The sequence below is a fragment of the Chiloscyllium plagiosum genome, unplaced genomic scaffold (assembly GCF_037043375.1).
Source record: "Chiloscyllium plagiosum isolate Xiang-an unplaced genomic scaffold, Cpla_swu_hap1 HiC_scaffold_44, whole genome shotgun sequence".
Taxonomy (NCBI): domain Eukaryota; kingdom Metazoa; phylum Chordata; class Chondrichthyes; order Orectolobiformes; family Hemiscylliidae; genus Chiloscyllium; species Chiloscyllium plagiosum.
Genome location: NW_028270182.1, coordinates 35,126,130 through 35,146,603, shown reverse-complemented (window position 1 = coordinate 35,146,603; position 20,474 = coordinate 35,126,130).

The window sequence follows — 20,474 nt, the reverse complement described above, 5'->3', positions numbered from 1 at the left end:
TGCGTGTCCCACCCTCGCTGCGTGAGTGCATGTCCCCCATCACTGCGTGAGTTTGTGTCGCTTCCTCGCTGTGTGTGTTCCTCCCTCGATTTGCGTGTGTCCCTCCCTCGCTGCGTCGGCGTGTATCCCCCTAACTGTGTGTGTTTGTGCATGTCCTTCCCTCGCTCTGTGTCTGCGGGTATCTCCCTCGCTGTATGTATTTGCATGTCCTTCCCTCGCTGTCTGTCTGCGTGTATCCCCCTCACTGTGTGTGTGCATGTCCTTCCCTCGCTGCGTGTCTGTGTGTAACCCCCTCACTGTGTGTGTGTGTGCATGTCCTTCCCTCACTGTGTGTCTGCGAGTACCCCCTTCACTGTGTGTGTGTGCATGTCCTTCCCTCGCTGTGTGTCTGCGTGTATCCCCCTCACTGTGTCTGTGTGCATGTCCTTCCCTCGCTGTGTGTCTGCGGGTATCTCCCTCACTGTGTGTGTGTGTGTGTGTGCATGTCCTTCCCTCGCTATGTGTGTGCGTGTATCCCCCTCACTGTGTGTGTGTGCATGTCCTTCCCTCGCTGTGTGTCTGCAGGTATCTCTCTCACTGTGTGTGTGTATGCATGCCCGTCCCTCACTGTGTGTCTGCGAGTACCCCCTTCACTGTGTGTGTGCATGTCCTTCCCTCACCGTGTGTCTGTGTGTATCCCCCTCACTGTGTGTGTGTGTGTGTGCATGTCCTTCCCTCGCTTTGGGTCTGCGTGTATCCCCCTCACTGTGTGTGTGTGTGTGCATGTCCTTCCCTCGCTGTGTGTCTGTGTGTATCCCACTCACTGTGTGTGTGTGCATGTTCTTCCCTCGTTGTATGTCTGCGTGTAACCCCCTCACTGTGTGTGTGTGCATGTCCTTCCCTCGCTGTGTGTCTGCGTGTATCTCCCTCACTGTGTGTGTGTGTGTGTGCACACGTCCTTCCCTCGCTGTGTGTCTGTGTGTATCCCCCTCACTGTGTGTGTGTGCATGTCCTTCCCTCGCTGTGTGTCTGCGTGTGTCCCCCTCACTGTGTGTGTGTGTGTGTGTGCACGTCCTTCCCTCGCTGTGTGTCTGCGGGTATATCCCTCACTGTTTGTGTTTGCGTGTCGCTCCCTTGCTGTGTGTGTGTGTGTGTCCAAAATTTGCACCATCAGTGAATTGGCCATCATGCATTGACTGTGGTTTTCAGGAATGTGTGGTTTAAGTAAGTTCACCACGAGAAATGCAGGGTTTAATGTATAGGTAGAGGGGTGGGTCTGGGTAGGGTGCTCTTCAGAGTTTTGGAATGGACTGGTTGGGACGAATGGCCTGGTTACACACTATGGCGATTCTATTCAGGCTATTGTCCAGCCATGTCAACCATTCCCGTCTCTTAAACCTTGCCTTGTCCCCAATATTCTCCTTAACACTATTATCTCCTCCAGACTCTAAAACACTCCTTGGCGATGTAAGCTTCTCCAGTCCTTGCAAAGATCGATATGTCTGTCATCTCTTCCTGCTTTTAGAACCCTCCTTATAACTATTACCATTTGGTACAGCACTCCCAATCATTGTTCCCTCTTGAAACTCATCTGGACTGTCTCAACTTCCCCTTGACAGTTGCATGCTGAGACCTGCTCTATATCAGTGAAGTAATAAGTCTTGGCAACACTCACTGTTATAACTTCCCTCCAGCCTTACAGCACTGAGGATTGTAGAAGCTCTTCTCAACCTGACAGCCATCTCTGTGTCTGTAATCTCCTCCACTCCTCATAATACATTCTCTCTGAGCTCTTCTGTTGTCCACTAAACACTCCCTAACACTGTCTGTATCAGTGTAACCTTCACCAAAAATACAAACTTCCCTATCTGTGTAAACCCCTACACCAGTCCCTGTCCCTCTCAGCTCCGTCTAACAATACAATCCTCCATGTCTATGTATTCACCTTCAGTCCCTACTCACCTCCCTATCTGTGTAACCTTCTCCATGCATTTTTGCTTCAGTCTCTTCAACTGTCCCTGCCAGTGTAATCTCTTCCAGACACGAAAACTCCCCTCTCTTTAACTTCCTCAGGCCACATACCCCTCACTATCTGTAAGTTACTCCTATCTGAGAAACCTACCTCTGCAAACTGCTCCAACTCTTCAACTCTCCATAAGCTCCTGCAGCTCTTACAGCCCTCCCTATCTACAAAACCTCTTCTAGTCCCTAAAACACCAACAGTCTGTGGAGACCCTACCACCATCCCGAGCAGTGTAATCCTGTCAGGTCTCTGCAGTAATCCTGACCTGTCGAACTCACTGAAATGCGGGTGCCTCTCCCAATCCAGTTCCTACAAAACCCACTATCTATTTAACACCCTCCTGTCAGTATCACCCCCCCAACAATGTAAGCTCCTCCTGTGTCTCCACCACCTACCCATCTCCATAACCTTGTCCAGCCCTTACACCACTATCTGTTTAAACGTCACCATCCCCTACAACTTCCTCCTGTTTGTGCTATGCTCCCTTACCTGTGAAACTGTCTCCAACCAAAATTGCTATCACAAACTCTGAAATGAAATCCAGATTCCACAACCTCCATAACCCCAAGAACCTAAGCCTTCCCTACATCCATTAACACCTCCAGTCACGACTACCCTGCATATCTCTGTTTGTTCTTCCAGTCGATACAAGCATCTTTATCTCTGTAATCTGCTCAGCTCCCTAAAACACTCCCTGTCGGTGATCCAGCCCTGTCCTACAAACATTCTTATCCCTGTAAGCTTCTCCATCCCTCCCAACATTCCCAACTCCATGAACTCCTGCAGGCCCTATAGCTCTCCACATTTCTGTAATTGCCTGTGGCTCTATGGCCCTTCTTCTCTGTGTAACCTCGTTCCTACCCGATACTCTCCTGCTTCCTGAATCCTCTTCCTGCATTGCAACCAAAGCCACATGTTTATGTAATACCCACCAGTGCTTAACCCCTCCCCAACTCAGTAACCTCTTGCAGTCCTAACAAAACACCTAAACTGTAAAACCTCTCATTTCCCTACTTTCCTCCCTCCCTCCCTCCTCAAATGCCTTCATCACCATGAAACCTCACAAGTATTGAAGCCTCCTTTTGGTACTGCAACCCTCCTCTTGTCTGCAAAATCCTCCTGTCCTGATATCCTTCCCTATCTCTGTAACCCCCACCACCCTCCAGTGCCCTTCTGGGGAACATGGCAGAGAAGGGAAGATTTGTAGAGTCTGGACCATATTACGGAGGTAGAATTCTGGGAATTACAGATTTGTTCGAATGTCTGTGATGTGAGGATTATTGGCGAGGATTCTAAAGACAGAATTTATGACTACTTGGGAAACCATAGTTACATTAGAGACAGTCAGCATGGGTTTGTGAGGGGTCAGGTCATGTGGTTTTCTGTGGTTTTCTGGAACAGTCGGCTCTGGGACTCTGTTCTTTGTGATTTTTCTAAATGACTTGGATGTAGATGTTGGAGAGTGGGTTAGTAAGTTTGCCAATCACATGAAGGTTCGTGGAGTGGTGGGGAATGTGGAGAGCTGTTGCAGGTTGCACTGGGATATTATCAGGACGCAGAGCTGGGCTGGAAGTGACAGATGGAGTTCAATCTGGAAAAGTGTGAAGTGATTCATTCTGGAAGTTCGAATTTGAATACCGAATACAGGGTGAAAGGCAGAATACTTGGCAGTGCGGAGAAAGAGAGAGACCATGGGGTTCATGTCCATAGATCACTCAAAATCACCACGCACGTTGGTAGGTTTGTTAAAAAGGCATATGTTGTGTTGGCTTTCCTTAGCAAGGGGATCAATTTTAAGAACCGCGAGGTTTTACTGCATCTTTATAGCATCCTGGTGAGACCACACTTGGAATATTGTGTTCAATTCTGCTCCCGTCTTTACAGGAAGGATGTGCAAGTTTTAGAGAGCGTACGCAGGAAATGTACCAGGAAGCTGCCTGGAATGGAGGGCATTTCTTCTGAAGAAAGGTTGAGGGAGCTAAGGCTTTTCTCATTGGAGTGAAGAAGGGGGTGGGGTGACTTTGTGGAGTTGAAGAAGATGATAAGAGGCACAGAGAGAGTGAATAGTCAGAGACTTTTTCTCCTATGGAATAAATGTCTATTACAAGGGGGTGTAATTTTAAGGTGAATGGAGGATTGATCAGAGGATAGAGAATGGTAGGTGGTTGGAATGCACTGCCAATGGTGGTAGTAAAATTAGATACATTCGCGACATTTAATAGACTCTTGGATAGGCACATGGATAATAGTAAAATGAAGGGTATGTAGTTTACTTTGATCTTACAGTTGGATAAAAGGTTGGCATGAAATCATGTCCGAAGGGCCTTGGGCTGAACTGTTCTATGTTCTATGTTTTGTCTGGTAAACTGGGTAATAAGCTCAGATGAATGTGAAATGATTCAGGAGCAGCTAGTCAACTGGACACAAAAGTTGCTTGATGGTAGGAGCCAGAGGGTGATGGGAGACATGTGTTTCTGACTGGAGACATGTGACCAGGGGTGTAGTGGGTCCACTGTTGTTTGTCATTTGGATAAATGGTTTGGATGGGGATATTGGTTTCCTGGTAAGTAAGGTTTTTGGGTTTCACTGACATTGGTGGTAAAGTGGTTAGTGGAGAAGATTATATATGGCACAACAAGATTAACAGGACCGCTGGGAGAGTGGGCTGAAGAATAGCAGATGAAGTTTAATTAGATAAATATGAAGTGTTCCATTTTGGTGAAACAAACCAGGGTGGGACCTGTACAGTTAATGTTCGGGCCCTGGGTAGTGTTGTCAGTCAGAGACCCAGGGATGCAGGAACACAGTTCTTTGAATGTGGTGTCGCAGGTAGACAGACTGATGAAGCAGGTGTTTGGGATGGTTACCTTCATTGGGGAGAGCATTAAGAGTAAGAGTTGGGATGTCATGTTGTGGCTGCAAAAGACATTGGTGGGGCCACCATAAGAAACATTGTTGATCAGTAGGAAGAACTCATCTAGTTCACTAACCTCCTTTAGGGAAGGATATCACATATTCAAACCTGGTCTGGCTAACATATGACTCCAGACCCACAGCACTACGGCCGACTTTGAGCTACCTTCTGGGTAATTAGCAGTGTGGTCAAAGAATGTTGGTCCAATCAGTGACACCCACATCCCATGAATGAATAAATAAAAATACCTATGTCCCTCCCTGCCTCTGCAAACCCCTCCAGCTGCAGCAATCCGTACTGGCTTTGTAACACCTTTCAGACCCTGACCACTCTCTGTAACACTCTCACCACCTCCAGCACCTACACCTCTCCCTGTTCCTATTGTGTCAATGAACCCTGATCATGGTTCCACTTCTCACTGCCCTCCTCCTGCTAGCATACCCATTGCAATGCATTAACATTTACTCCTAAAGCACTCTCTCACTTCAGGATTTTAAGTACTTTTTGGTGATCTTCTCAGCCTCATAATCTAGTATGATCCCTTTTGTCTTGAGTGACGGATCAGTGGGAATTGCTTGCTGAGGTTTTTACTGTTTCAATGGAGTGTCCTTTTGTTCAGTGTTTTACACTGTTCCTTCAAATGGTTTCCAATGTTCATTTACAGACACATGTTTCAGTCTGTTTAGCCTGTTTATCTTGGTCAGTTATCATGTCATTGACTATTTTTGTTTCTAGTTGTAGCTTGTCCTTTGTGTGATTCACTGTAAAACTTTATATTTCTTTAAACTGCACTTTATCACAATTTCCCGAAGGATCTCTGCAGGTGACATTACTCATTCACTAAGTTTCATTACATTGCGATAGTTCTGTCTCTCCCCAGTTGCATAATGTGGTTTTCAAAGAAACACTTTAAAAAAAATTCTCCGAACTCCTCTTCCCATATCACTGTTGACCGTGTGATTGTCCCAGTTTATACAAATATTGAAGTTTTCCAAAATTATCACAATGTGTTTGTCAATAAATTCCAATGAGTTCCTGTGTAATGCAGTGATGAGCAATGAAATGCTGTTCGGTGGCTAAAACTGTTCTGCTGCTTGTGTCCTTGGCAAGTAGTAGCCAGAATTTACATTCAGACTGACTCTACTTCATGATCTGAGGCCAAATGCTTTCTCTGTAATGCCTTTGTTATCCATTATTGTTAGCGTTGTCTATTTTGCCTGAGTTTCTGCAAGGTTGTGAACCATTGAATGTTTATGTCCAACTTTTGTTCATCCTGTAACCATATCTCTCTGGTGTCTAAATTTATTCTATCTCTGTGTCAGAAATCCATCTGCCTTATTGATGAGACTTCGTCAATTAAAAAAAAACATAATTTACTCTTTCCCACAATTTCCTGTCACAAACCTATTCACTGATGTACAGTTTTAGTTAATCGCTGTCCCATCCTGTACCTTTCTGATTGCCTTCAGCCACATCCTCATGCTGTTCCGATGCTCCACCTTTTCTCTTTGGATTTGGAAAGTTCCTTTTACTTGAACCCTGTCCCTGCATCCTCTCTGTCACTTTAAAGCCCTGTCCTTAAACCTACTGACATGATTGGCCAGGACACAGGTCCCAGCACGGTTGCAGTGGAACCATCCTATTGGATTTTTTATATATCAGGTAGGGGATGTGGGTGTCTCTGGCTGACCAGACTTTCTTGCCCAGCCCTAGCTGCCCATGAGCTGAGTAACTTGCTTGGCCATTTCAGAGGGTAATTGAGATGCAAACACTTTGCTGTTGGTATGTCGTGCAGAGCACGTGAGGATGATCTGTGGGGCTCATTTCCATTCTCCATGTGTAACCCTCGCTGCATCAGTCTAATTTCCCATTCTGTCTATTTCTCTGTCTCCTGTAGGTACTCAGGAAGTTCCTGAACTCATAGCCTTCCCAACTGCCGGATGTCTCATCCATCATCCCATTGAAGATGGTTGGTCAGCCAGAGAGACAAAGGGCAGGGAGATGTGGAGCCTTCAATAAATCCTGCGGTGAGGTAAGATCACTCACAGTGCACAGAGCAGAGAGCAATGAGCGGGCTCCAAGCATCGGCTAACAAGACATGACTTAGATACAATGCTGGAGGGGGAGCACAGTATAGACACACCCCAGGCTCAATCACCACATCTACTTTAACTTATGTTGCACTGAGACAGCATCGAGAGTTCAGAGTTATCAATCCAGGCCTGCGCAGTCTTAGTGAGCATCAGGACAACAGAGGTTAAAGCAGGCCTCCGACGAGTGGTTCGGCATGCTGCCTGGGATCTTTCTGTTCTGTGTTCTCCCTCCAACACTGTGCTAAGACTCATTACTCTGCAACGCTGTATCTATGGAATGGCTTGTGCACCAGTGTCTTCAGTAATTTAACTCCTATAACAGTAGTTGTGCCTGTAATCTACTCCATTCCCGATTAGTCCCTCCACATATTTGAGATGTAGTGCACTCCAGACTCCCATCCTTATCGCTGTAACTTACTTCAGTGTCTACAACATGCTTTATTTTGGTACACTAATCCTCTTTAACTGGATACAGAGTGATACAGCACGGAAACAGAACCTGTGGTCCAACTCCTCAATGCTGCCCATGTTACCTGAACTGAACGAGTCTCATTTCCCTGCATTTGGCCCTTATCTCTTCAAACCTTCTCCTCTCAATGTACCTCCCAAATGTCTTTTCCATGTTGTAATTGTTCTTGTTTCTCCCATGTGCCTGAGGCAGTCTGTTCCGTCTATGCACCATCCTCTGTGGATAATGTTGCCCCTCAGCTCCCTCTTTAAATCCTTGCTCTCTCACCTCCCGTTTGTACCCTCTAGTTTTGGACTCACCTACCCTTGGTTATTCACCATTCTTAGGGTCGCCCCGTGGCTTCCTCTGCCCAAGGGAAATATTTGGGACAATGTTGCAAATATCTCCAACGTATGTAACAAAGTGCTGGCCAATGTCTGCAAATGTGCCAAGTGTCGCATTCCCCACCCTGTCCACCTGGTATGTCACTTCGGAGGAACAATGTAATTTGCATCCCCTGGTCTCTCTCTGTCTCTCTGTTCAACAACCCTAGCCAGAGCCCTTCCATTAACTGTATTAGTCCTCCCTGGTTTGTCTTAACAAAGTCCAACACCTGGATTACACTCCATCTTTCATTCCTTGGTCCACTGTCCCAGTTGGTCAAGATCCCCTTTGATAACCGTATTTACTGCCCACGACACCATTAATTTGATCATCAACAAACTTTCGCACAATCACTCCTATATTTTCAACCACATCGTTTCTGTAGATGATGCACATCAGTGGACCCAGCCCTGATCCTTTCTTCAATAATGGAATAAAACCATATTCTTGTCATAGAGCCATACAGAATGGAAACTGACCCTTCACTTGATACCCACCGTAATCTAAAACTAAACTCTTCCCAGCTGCCTGTTGCTGACCCACATCACTCCAACACTTCCCTATTCACCTGTTTATCCAAATATCTTTTAAATGTTGTAATTATACCCACAATCAACCCCTTTCTCAGGAAGTTCATTCCACACTCAAACCACCCTCTGTGTAGCAAATTGCCCAGTATTTTTTTTGAACATTTCTCTCCTCTCATCTTAAATATGTGGCCCCTCCTCTTGAGACTCCCCATTCCTGAGGAAAAGGCAACTACCATTAAATTGATCTATATACATCATTTTTTCCCCATAAACCTTTATAGCATCATGTCTGAACCTCCAGGCTCCAGTGAAAAAAGACTCAGCCTGTCCAGCCATTTTTCAGAACTCAAGCCTTCCATACCCAGAATTATCCTGGTAAATCTCTTCTGAATGCCCTGAACCTTAATAATATCCTCCCTGTTAACTGGGCGACCAGAACTGGACAGAGTATTGCAGAACAGGCCTCACAAATGTCTGTGCAATCTCAACATGACGTCCCAAATGCTCCACTCAATTCACTGAGCAATAGTCAGGCATGCAAAGCACTGTCTTATCCATCCTGTCATGCAAGCTTCAAGAATTATGTATCTGAACCCAGAGGTCCCTCTGCTCTAAAACACTAACCGAAGCCTTAACATTAATTGTATAAGCTCTACCCTTGTTTGTTTTACAAAATCCTTTACCTCGTATTTATTCAGATTGAATTCCATCTCTAGTTTTTCAGTCCATTCACTCCCTTCATCAAGATCCCTTTGTAATCTCAGAAAACATCCTTCACTATCCATGATACCGCTCTCCAGCCTGCCAGCCCATCACACGTGGCTGTCAATAGTACACATACCTTTGCAAGGGGCTCCACAATTTCTTCCCGAGCATCCCACAGTGTCCTGTGATACACTTAATCAGGTTCTGGGACTTGCCATAGCTTTGAGTTTTAAAACCTCCAGTGCCACCTCTTCTATAACATGCACTCTTTTCAAGTCAAAGAGATATACAGCATAGAAACAGACCCTTCGGTCCCAACTCGCCCAGGCTCACCAGAAGATCTAATTAAATCCATTCCCTTTTCCAGCATTTGGCCCATATACGTCGACACCCTTTTAGATTAGATTACTTACGGATTAGATTAGATTACATACAGTGTGGAAACAGGCCCTGCGGCCCAACAAGTCCACACCGACCCGCCGAAGCGTAACCCACCCATTCCCGTGCATTTACCCCTTTACCTAACACTACGGGCAATTTAGCATGGCCAATTCACCTGACGTGCATATCTTTGGACTGTGGGAGGAAACCGGAGCACCCGGAGAAAACCCACGCAGACACGGGGAGAACGTGCAAACTTCACACAGTCAGTCGCCTGAGGTGGGAATTGAACCCGGATTTCTGGCGCTGTGAGGCAGCAGTGCTAACCACTGTGCCACCGTGCCGCCCACCCTTTCTATTCAGATGCCCATCCAGATACCTTTTAAATGTTGTAATTGTATCAGTCTCCATTACTTTCTCTCTCAGCTCATTCCATACACACATCACCATGTGTGTGAAGAAGCTGTCCCTTCAGTCCCTCTGTAAACCATTCACCTCTAACCTTAAACTTATGCCCTCTAGTTTTGGACTTCCCAACTTCTGAGAAAAGGCCTTGAATGCTTACCCTATCCATACCGCTCATGTTCATATAAACCTCTGTAGGGTCATCCCTCAGTCTCCGATTCTCCAGTGACAGTAACTCCAGCTTATTCAGCAACAACCCGGGCAATATCTTGTTAATCTTTTCTGAGCCCTTTCAAGTTTCACAACATCCTTCCTGTAGCAGAGAGACTGGAATTGCAGAGAACTCCAATTGTGGTCAAACGTATTACTCTTGTTCCCTGAGTTCCCCAGTCTTTCTCCACAGTAAGTTCTGGAATGAAAGAACTGTTTAGGATCTTAGCAAATATCCTGCAGTTCCACACATCGATGGCCTCATTGATCTTTAATGGACACTATTTTGTCCTGAGTTACTTATGCACTCTTTATATCCTGATACAATCACTTTTGGATTCCCCTTTCCTTCTCCTTTCCTGTTTTCTACTCAAAGTGTATTCCTACAGCCCCTGTATATCCTCAGGGATTCCCTTGATCCAGCTGGCTATACCTGACATGTGGCCCCTTTTCCTTGACCAGGCCCTCAATAGACAGCCAGTGTTCCCGAATGCTGTCAGCATTGAGCTGCACACAAACTGGAAAATGCTGGCGCTGATCGATCAGTTTATCTCACTTTTAAAATATTCTCACTTGCCAAACTTCCCTTTCCCTGTAAATAATTCCCTTCCCCAATCTCATTTTGAAAGGTCCTGGCAAGTACGATCAAGATTGGTCAGGCCCCATTTTATAACTTGCACTTGTGGACCAGGCCTGTCCTTTTCCAAAGCTGTTTTCAAACTACTAGAACTGTGGTCACTTTGGCAAAATGCTTTCCCACTCACATCTCAGTCCCTTTCCCTACCTTAATTCCCAAGTGGAGGTCATCTTTTGCCCCTTTCTCTTTTCAGGCCTTTTACATATTGATTGGCAGTTTTCTGGAACACAATCACCAAATTCCTCCCTTGCAAACACTGAACACTGGCAGTCCCAGTCTAGGTTTGGAAAGTTCAAAAACCCTACCATAACAGCCTTATTATTATCGTTCATATTTAAGATGTCCCGACATATTTGTTCCTCAGTCTGCCACAGATTATTCGGGGTCAGCAGTCCGATCGTATCAAAGTGATGACCCATTCTTATTTCTCAGTTCCACTAACATAGCTTCAGTGGGCGATCCCACAGGAATATCGTCTCTCAGTACTGCTGTGATGATTCATGCAATCAAAACCCACCACCACACGTCCTCTCTTGCCTCCCCTTCCTGTAGCATCTCTACCTTGAAACAATGAGCTGCCAGTCCTGCCCCTCCCTCAGCTGTGTTTCTGTAATAACTACAATATCCCAGTCCCATGTTACAATCCATGCCTTAAGTTCATCTTCCTTAGCTGTCTGGCCCCTTGCATTGAAATAAATGCTGTTTAATCATCAGTTTTCCCCCATTCCCTGCTATGTTCTTGCCTGCCTTGTTTGCTGAAATTGCTGTCTTTAACTCGTGTACCAGCCTCAATCTTCTTTCTGGCCTTAAGTTTATTTAAGGTCCAACACCCTGCCAGACTAGGTTATATCCTCTCAAGCAGCTCTAGCAATTCACTCCACCAGGATAAGGGTCCCTCTTCCGCTCCCAGTTTAGGTGCCTTTCCCACCATGTCTTCCTGTGCTGACACCTTCAGGGATCGATGGACTTGTCCACCAAGGTCCCTGAATTCCTCAGTACTCCCCAAGGTCCTATCATTCATTATGTCTGTCTTTCGCTTATCGTACCTCCCACAGAGTATTACCTCACTTCAATCAGAACTAAACTCTGCTTAGATTATCATCCAATCGACATCGGGCTACAGACGGAGACCATCCTCCTCACTGAGAACAACACCCTCACCTTTATGTCATCTGCAAACCGACTAATGATACCTTCTGCTTTCACATCCGAGTTATTAATGTTCAATGGTTCCTGCACAGATCCCTGTGGTACACCCGCCGGTAAAAGTATTCTATCCACCAATTTTGCATCCAATTTGCCAACTTGCCTTGGAACCCAGTCCTTTTGGACCGCCCTTCCATGTTGGATCTTGTTTAAGGATTTAGTCAAGTCCGTGTAAACCACATCATCTGCACTGCCTTCATCAATGTACTTAAGCACTATTTCAAAAAAACTGAACTGAATTCCTCAGACAGTATCTTCTTCTGCCAAATCTTTGATGACTAAACCGAGTTGATCCTTACCTTTGCAAGTGTTGATTCATCCTCACAATTGTTCCCAATAATTTCCCTCCCCCTGCTGTCAGACTATCTGTTCTGTAATTACCTGGCCTACCCCTGCTGCCCTTCTAGCGATCCTCCAGTCATTCAGCACTTCACCTTTGTCCAGCAAAGTATTATATTTATACACCAGGGCCCCAACAGCCTCTGGGTAATTAGCATGGGGTCAAAGAACGCTGGTTCAGGCAGTGACACCCACATCCCATGAATGAGTAAATAAAAATATATATGTCCCTCCCTCCCTCTGCAAACCCCTCCAGCTGCAGCAATCCGTACTGGCTTTGTAACACTGTTCAGGCCCTGACCTCTGTCTGTAACAGTCTCACCACCTCCAGCACCTTCACCTCTCCCTGTTCGTATTGTGTCAATAAACTTTGACAATGATTCCCCTTCCCATTGCCCTCCTCCTGCTAGCAGACCCATTGCAATCCCTTTAAAACTTACTCTAAAACTCTCTCTCACTTCAGGATTTTAAGTACTTTGTGGTGATCTTCTCAGCCTCATAATCTAATATGATCCATTTTCTCCTGAATGAGGGACCGGTGGGGATTTCTTGCTGAGGTTTTGTCTGTTTGAGTGCAATGTCCTTTTGTTGAGCGTTTTACACTGTTCCTTCAAATGTTTTCCACTGTTCATTTACAGGCACATATTTCAGTCTGTTTCGCCTCTTTTCCTTGGTCACTTCTCTCCAACTCATGTAATTGGCTATTTTTGTTTCTAGTTGTAGCTTGTCCTTTCTGTGGTTCACTTTAAAACTTTATATTTCTTTAAACTGCACTTTATCACAATTTCACAGAGGATCTCTCCAGGTGACATTACTCATTCACTAAGTTTTATCACACAACAGTCACTCAGAGACAGTTACGTCCCTCGCCAGTTGCACAATTTGTTATTCTAAGAAACACTGAATACTAATTCTGTGAACTCCTCTTTCAATATCACTGTTGTCAGTGTGATTGTCCCAGACTTTGTGAATATTGACGTATCACTAAATTTTCACCATGCCTTTATTAAAAATTCCAATGAGTTCCTGTTTATTGCAGTGACGAGCCATGAAATGCTGTTCGGTGGTCTAAAACTGTTTTGCTGCTTGTGTCCTTGGCAAGTAGTAGCCAGAATTAACATTCAGACTGACTCTACTTCATGATCTGATGCCAAATGCTTTCTCTGTAATGCCTTTCTTACCCATTATTGTCAGCGTCGTCCATTTTGCCTGAATTTGCATAAGGTTGTGAACCATTGAATATTTATGTCCCACCTTTGGTTCGCCCTGTAACCACATCTCTCTGGTGTCTAAATCCCTTTTATCTCTGTGTCACAAATCCATCTACCTTGTTGCAGAGACTTTGTCCATTAATAAAAAAACATAATTTACTCGTTCCCACAATTTCCTGTCACAGATCGATTTGCTGATCTACAGTTTTAGTTAAACTTTGTCCCATCCTGTTCCTTTCTGTTGTATTCAGTCACATTCCCATGCTGCTCCGATGCTTCACTTTTTCTCTTTGGATTTGTAAAGCTCCTTTCACCTGAAGCCTGTCCCTGCATCTTCTCTGTCAGTTGAAAGCCTTGTCCATAAACCTACCAACGTGATTGGCCAGTACTTTGGTCCCAGCACAGTTCCAGTGGAACAATCTGAATGGATTTTGTAAATAAGATCAGGTATGGGATTTGGGTGTCTCTGGCTGACTAGCCTTTCTTGCCCATCCCTTGCTGCCCTTGAGCTAAGCAGCTGGCTCGCCCATTTCACAGGGTAATTGAGAGGCAAACACTTTGCTGTGGGTATGCCGTGCAGACCACATGAGAGTGAACTGTTGTCTTTCTCTGAAGGTCAAGTCTTTGGATTTTTATCAATACTTATTTATGGATTGTTAATTCCAATTTTTAAAACATATATTCATTTAAAATTCCACATGGTTAGAAGTTAGAAAGAAAAAGGGGGCCGGTCACTTTGATGGGATTGTACTGTCGACTGTTGTAGACCCAACAGATACCAGAGAGCAGATGTGGTAGAGAGATTGCAGATAATTATAGGAATAATGGAGGAGTATTGGTTGGAGATTTTAATTTTCCCTGTTTTGGCTGGACCAGCCAGAGTATAAAAGACCTGGAAGGAGAGCAATTTTTCAAATGTGTCCAAGAAAGGTTCCTAAATCAATCTGCCGAGGGCCCTACTCTACTCAGGCAGGTGCAACACGAGGCCTTCCCTCAGAAAACGAGGTCGGGCAAGTGACTGAACTGTCATTCAGAGAGCACTTTGGGTCCAGTGCCCACAATTGTCTTCGTTTTAACATAGTTATGGAGAAAGATCATCAGGTCCACAGATTGAAGAGGAAAACTGCAACAGGGCCAGGTTTGGGGCCATTCTGCAGGAGCTGGCCAGCGTCAATGCTGTGAATTTAAAATTGCACAACCCCCAGTTATTATCCAACTCGCTTTGGAAGCGCTGGTGATCACTGCAACAGATGAAAGGCTTCAACTAAATTTGTTTGATATTATATTCCATGACCGTGCCATCCTGTTGCTATAAGTTCTGTGCCTAAGGATTGTGCTCCACAACCACCTGATGAAGAAACAGTGCTCTGAAAGCTAGTGCTTTCAAATAAACCGGTTGGACTGAAACCGAATGTCGGGTGATTTTTAACTTTGTCCACCCCCAGTCCAACACCGGCACCTCCACATTATGATTCTAATCGATTGGGTGGGTCTGTTTGAAGGAAAAGAAACAACTGGCAAATGGGAGGCTTTGCAAAGTGTGATATCAAGAATCCAGGGCCAGTATGCCCCATTGGGGTGAAGGGAAAAGCTGGCAGGGTAAGGGATCCTTGGCTGATGATGGATAATAAGGCTCTGGTCTTGAAATGAAGACTGCAAGCATTGGGTTTAAGATTTCCGTATCTACATAAACTCTTCAATTCTTAAAGACACAATCAATCTGTGGAGACCCTACAAACCTCTCAGTCCCTGTAACACTCTCAATCTGCAGAAGTCATTCCAAAACCCGTGACTCTTCCTGTCCCGTTTCTACAAGACCCACCATCTATGTGATATATTTTCATTGCCAGCATCCACCCTGTCAATGCAAGCTTCTCCATTGTTTCCATCCATCTACTCATTTCTATAATCTTCACCAGCTCTTCCATGTGTAAACTTCACCCTCCCATACAACCCTTCCCACTTTGACCAATCTGGAGGAGGTTACTAATGCTCCCTAACCTGTGAACTGTCTCCAACCAAAATTCATCACTTGGAAAATGTGTATGATTCCACACCCTCCATGTCTAAATAACCTGCAGAACCTAAGCCTTCCTGTATCTATAAACATCTTCAGTCACGACTACCCTCCATATGTCTATTTGTGTTTCCAATCTGTACAACCCACGTTTTCTCTGTAATCTGCTCCATTCACCTGAAACATTCCTGTCTGCGTAAAATACCCCATCCTACCAACATCCTTATCCCTGTAAACTGTTCCATTCCTCCCAACCTCCCCATCTCCATGAACACCGGTAGGCCCTGTAGCTCTCCACATTTTTGTAACACCCTGTGGCTCTATGCTCCTCCCTCCCTGTGAAACCACCTCCAGTCCCCACACCCCTCCCAGTCTGGGTCATCTGCTCGATATCAGGCCATTGCTGCCTCTGTTACCTCATACAACCTTAGCAACGCCTCCTCTTTGTGTCTCTTCTTTCAGACCCCTTCCTCTCCAGCTTCATGGAACCTCCTGCTGCCATAGTAACCCTTGCTATTTAGAACATGGAATAGGACATTCCAGTACAAGCCCTTCAGGCCTCAATATTGTGCTAACTTTTTATCCTTCTCTGAAGACTAAACTAAACTACATACCTTACATTTTACTATCATTGATGTGCCTATATAAGAGTTACTTAGATGTTCGTAATGTGTCTGAATCTACTACCATGGCTGGCAGTCCATTCCACGCACCCACCACACTCTGTGTAAATAACTTACCAGTCCCGTCCATGCCGACAGGATATCCCAACCCCATCTAGTCCTACCTGCCAGCACCTGGCCCATAGCCTTCTGATAGCTAAGCTAAACCTTCCGCCAATTACCTTAAACTGATGTCCCCTTGTGATAGCCATTAACCATGGGAAGTAGTCTCTGTTTATCCACTCTATCTATGCCTCTCATTACCTTGTGCACCTCTATCAAGTCACCATTCTTCCTCCTTCGCTGTGATCAGAAAAGCCATAGCTTCTACAAAATACCTTCGATGGACGTGCCCTCCAGTCCAGGCAGCATCCTGCTAAATCTCCTCTGCACTGTCTTTAACGCTTCCACGTCCTTTCTATAATGAAGGAACAGAACTGTTCATAATATTCGAAGTGTGGTCTAACTGGGGTTCTGTAGAGCTGCAGCAATATCTCACATCTCTTAAATTCAATCCGCCTGCTAATGAAAGCCAACACACCATCCGCCTTCTTAACAGCCTGTCAACTTGGGTGGTAACCTGAGGGACACAGGATCCCTTTGTTCCTGCACGCTGCTAAGAATTCTGCCTTTAACCACGAAAAGGTTTTCTGCAGCATCCTCCAATCTAAAACGATCCCTATCTTTGTAAGTTCCTCCAGTCCCTACAACACTCATAAACTGTGAAACCTCCTCACGTCTGCAAAGTCCTCCCGTCCTGATGTCCCTCCACATCTCTGTAACCCCCACCATTCTCCAGTACCCTTCTGGGGAACATTGCAGAGGAAGGAGGAGTTGGAGAGTCTGGGACATGTTATGGGTATAAAGGGCTGCAGAACCTGGAGGATGTTACAAATGTCGGAAGGGACGTGGGACTTGCAGAAGGTTAGAGGTTGCGGGCTTCATTGAACCTGGAGGATGGGACCGAGGATGGCTTATGGAACCTGGAGGATATTATGATTTGAACCACAGGTAATTTTTGATTGGACCATTCAGCCGATCTTACAGTCATAGAGATGTACAGCATGGAAACAGACCCTTCATTCCAACCTGTCCATGCCGACAGGATATTCCAACCAAATCTAGTCCCACCTGCCAGTACCTGGCCTATCACCCTCCAAACCATTTCTATTCGTATATCCATCCAAGTGCTTCTTAAATTTTGCAATTGTACCATCTGTAAGATTGGCTGAAAGATCCAATCAAACATTACCTGTGGTTCAAATCATAACATCCTCCAGGTTCCACAACCCATTCATGGTCCCATCCTGCAGATCAGATATCCCAACCCAATGTATTCCCACCTGCTAGCACCCGGCCCATCTCCCTCTAAACCCTTCCTATTGATATACCCATCCAGATTCCTTTTAACTGTTGCAGTTGTACTAGCCTCCACCACTTCCTCTGGCAGCTTATTCCATACACGTACTATCCTCTGCATGAAAAAAGTTGCCCCTTAGTTCTCTTTTATATCTTTCTACTCTCACCCTAAAACTCGCCCTATAATTCTGGACTCGAAAACCTCAGGGAAAATACTTTGTCTATTTACCCTATCCATGTCCCTCTTGATTTTATAAACCTCTATAATGTCACCCCTCAGCCTCTGACTCTCCAGGGAAAACAACCATCAAACTCTCCGTATAGCTCAACCCTGGCAACATCCTTCTAAATCTTTTCTGGATCATTTCAAGTTTCACAACATCCTTCCGATAGGAAGTAGAACAGAGTTGCATGCACTATTCCAAAAGTGGCCTAACCACTGTCCTGTACACCCGCAACATGACCTCCCAACTCCTGTACTCGGTACTCTGACCACTAAAGGAATGCATACCAAGCGCCTTCTTCGCTGTCCTAACTACCTGTGACTCTACTGTCAAGGAACTCTGTATTTCATTTGAAAAATTGCATAGACAGGTAGAGTGGCCCGAGGTCTTCTGGGTAATGCTAGTTCAGTCTAAGCTGGTAGGCAGAGCCAGTGAAATATATGCAGCGCTGTCTGATGAATGGTCGAGAGATAATGCACATGTCAAACAGGCTATTTTAAGTGCTTATGGATTGCTTATGAAAGGGAAGCCATTACAATTTCCTTTACTGTACCATCGCTATCTGTCAAAGCTCCTTCAGGTCAATATCCTCCAAATTGTTGAAACCTGCTATCACCATTGCAACTCCCATTATTTTCTAACATTGATGAGTCTCTAAAACTGTCCCTATCAGGTTAATCTCCTCCACTGCATACAGCACTCCCAGTCTGTGTAATCTCTTCACATCCTTCAGTTCCTACATACCTATGTATACGTGTGACTGATTTGTGGCCATTGTATCCTCGTTTATATCTGCAAAAGGCTCCGCTCACTGCAGCACATCCTATGCTTTAAGTGAATCTGGTCTCTCACAAGCCTCTCCATGACTCTCCCCTCCAGTGTCTACAAGCTTCTCTATCCTTGTCGTATCTTGCAGCATGCACACCACTCACTCTCTCTGACATACCTTCCAGTGCATAAAATCATCTCTCCTTCTCACTTTATCCAGTCTGCAACTTCCTCCCTGTCCCTGCAACATCCTCCAGTCCATATCCTCCTCTCTATTGCTGCAGAATTCTCCAGTTTATATCATCTTCCATGTGCTTGCATCATTCTCCAGTCCATACTACCCACCCTTTCCCTGTAATATTCTCCAGTCCATACCATCCTCCCTATCACTGTAATATTCTCCAGTCCATACCATCCTCCCTATCGCTGTGATATTCTCCAGATCCCAAAACTGTTGTTAAATGTACCACATCCTGGAATGATGTGAATGTTTCTACACCCTGATCAACATAGTCCATGTAACGATCCACAACCCTACACAAATCCCTATCTCTGGAATCTAATCAAAGACGCTTTATCTCTCTAACTTCCTCCAAACAATAAAAACTTTTCTCCTGCAGACATTCTGTAGCAACTGTAACTATGTTTAACCCTGCAACATTGTTGCGCCCCCAAACATCTCTCCCACTCTGTGACCTCTATCCATCCGTCAAAGGCCCTCTCTCGGTGACACGCGCCATGCATTTGCAACAAGGCAGACGGAATGACAGCATTAACTGAAGGGAACAGATATGATCGAACTGTTATTGTGGAGGTGTGGCTGCAGAATGATCATGACAGGGATGTGATTATTGAGGGGTTGTAGGGATTTAGTCAGGATCAGCAAAAAAACAAACAAGGTCCCGTTTTGTTGTGAAGAAAGGATGCAGTCAGTGCATTAGTGAGACCGCCAATTTAATTTGGGAATCAAAATTTAGAGTTATGTTGAATGGACAGCTTCCAAATAGCAAGGGAAATCTGGAAGATCAAATCACAATCTATGCTCGTTGTGAAGTTGGATACACTATTTTCTTGGTGATAGTAGATAGAGGCATGTGGAGTGGTCAGTTTCTGATTGGACGTCTGTGGGCAATGCTGTTTCACAAGGATCAGTGCTGCGATGTCTGTGTGTAATTTATATCTGTGATTCAGATGAAAAGTTCAGCAGTTTGATTAGTATTTTGCAGACGACATTTGGAAAGGCATGTTATGATTAGGGATAGTTAGGGGAATTGTGGATAGTGAAGAAGAGTATTAAAGGTTGCAGCACTATGTAGATCAGCTGGAACGCTGGACAGAGAAATCACAAATCGAATTTCATCGGGACAAGTGTGAAGTGATGCATTTATGAAGTCACATAGAAAAGTACACTAATTGACTAATTGGAAACATTGATAAACAGATGACCTTGGATGCAAATCCGTAGCTCCCTAAAAATAACAACCTAACAGGATGTGGTGGTAAAGGAGGAGTATGGTATGCTTACCTTCATTGGTCACAGTATTGAGTACAGATGTTTGCATGCCATGTTGTGACTGAATGAAACTTCATTTGGCCATGTCTGGAATGTTGCATGTCGTTCTCATCGCCACGTCACAGGAAGGATGTGGAGGTTTTGGGGAGGTTGCAACAGATGGTTGGCAGAATGTTGCCTGGATGAGAATGTGTTTACTGTAAGGAGATTGGACCCAGTTGGATTGTTTTGCGAGAGTATCGGAGACTGAGTGGTGCCCAGGTACAGGTATACAGCATTAGGAGAGGCGTGAATAGTGTGGATAGTTGGAATCCTTCTTCCAATGTAGAAATATCAAATACTAGTGCACCTCGGTTTAAGGTGAGAGTGAGAAGTTTTAAGTGAGATGAATGAGACCTGTTTTCTTTACCGAGAGGGTGGCAGCTGCTCAGGAGGTGGGAGAGGTGGCAATGAGAGCAAAGTTTTG